We start from the raw sequence: 1,009 nt of genomic DNA, 5'->3' as shown, positions 1-1,009 counted from the left end.
TTGAAAGACTATTGAAAGCTTGTGGATACCTAAGGTTACCACATAAGATCTGCTAGGAATAAGAACGAACCCGAGTCAAATTTATAAAAATCTATAAAAGTAATAATGATAATTCTTTCTTTGATGACAAGCCGTGTTATATAAAAATAGGTGTTTCTTGAAGCCAATTGGCGTTATTAAAAACTGTGCTATTGCTTGCCTTCTGTTTTCTTTTCCTCTTCTGGTTGGAAGGTACTTAAATGACCTCTACTCCAACACATGTGAAAGCTGCACATCCTGCCCGGCGCCACCGCTATGATACGCTCTTCACTTTCTAAATATGGTATAATTCCGAGTTATTCTTATAGTCTTCGAGTGTTATTAGAACCTGAACATACATACAGATACGGTTTGACCACATATTGTTGCAGAACACTTCCACATACCCATGTACCCGTACTGTGTGTCAAGCCGAGGATCGTTACCAATATCTCTGCTACTGAACCTGATATTTCTTTTCCTCGTGTTTTGCGGCCCCGATTTGGGAGAAAGTACCAGCTATACCAGTTTTCTCATCTATCAAGGATGGTAAAAATTTAAAAAAAACAACGTGCCAAACATGAGCCAAGTTTTTCTCCATTTTCCTTGAGGTCTTTTTAGAAAGTGTGCGTTAACTTCTCACCTTTTACTGGATAAATTCTTCATCAAAGGTATTTTCTTTTTCTGATCCCCTTCTTTTTCCATTGTATTTCGCTGTGGCTCACAATACTTGAAAGAGACGACCTGCTTGCTGCTGATACCGCCCACAGTATCATACAAGTTTGAACTTTCAGTTATCAAACTGCGACAAATTATAAGCGGTAAGGTTAGATTGTTTTTTTTGTGTAATCGACTTACCGGCTTTCAAAAATTGTGGTGGCCATATTGAAACACTAATAAACAAAAAACAACAAAAAAAAAGAACATATGTTTGCGAAAAATTTGATCAAAGTTTATACAGTACATTAGCGACCTCGAAAGAACGAAAGTT

At 37.1% G+C, this 1,009-nt stretch overlaps 1 long non-coding RNA gene across 1 annotated transcript in view; it reads left to right on the top strand.

Annotated features, from left to right (window-relative positions):
• Window positions 1-220: 220 nt before the first annotated feature.
• The window catches only part of LOC128247427 (uncharacterized), a 2,946-nt gene continuing 2,157 nt past the window's right edge, over window positions 221-1,009 (top strand). Inside the window, exon 1 of the long non-coding RNA XR_008263814.1 lies at window positions 221-689. This is a non-coding gene — a long non-coding RNA (uncharacterized LOC128247427). The remainder of the gene's footprint in view (window positions 690-1,009) is intronic.

This window comes from Octopus bimaculoides, chromosome 3 (genome assembly GCF_001194135.2).
Source record: "Octopus bimaculoides isolate UCB-OBI-ISO-001 chromosome 3, ASM119413v2, whole genome shotgun sequence".
NCBI lineage: Eukaryota > Metazoa > Mollusca > Cephalopoda > Octopoda > Octopodidae > Octopus > Octopus bimaculoides.
The sequence above is the reverse complement of the archived record's forward strand: the minus strand, read 5'-3'. Positions and strand labels throughout refer to the sequence as shown.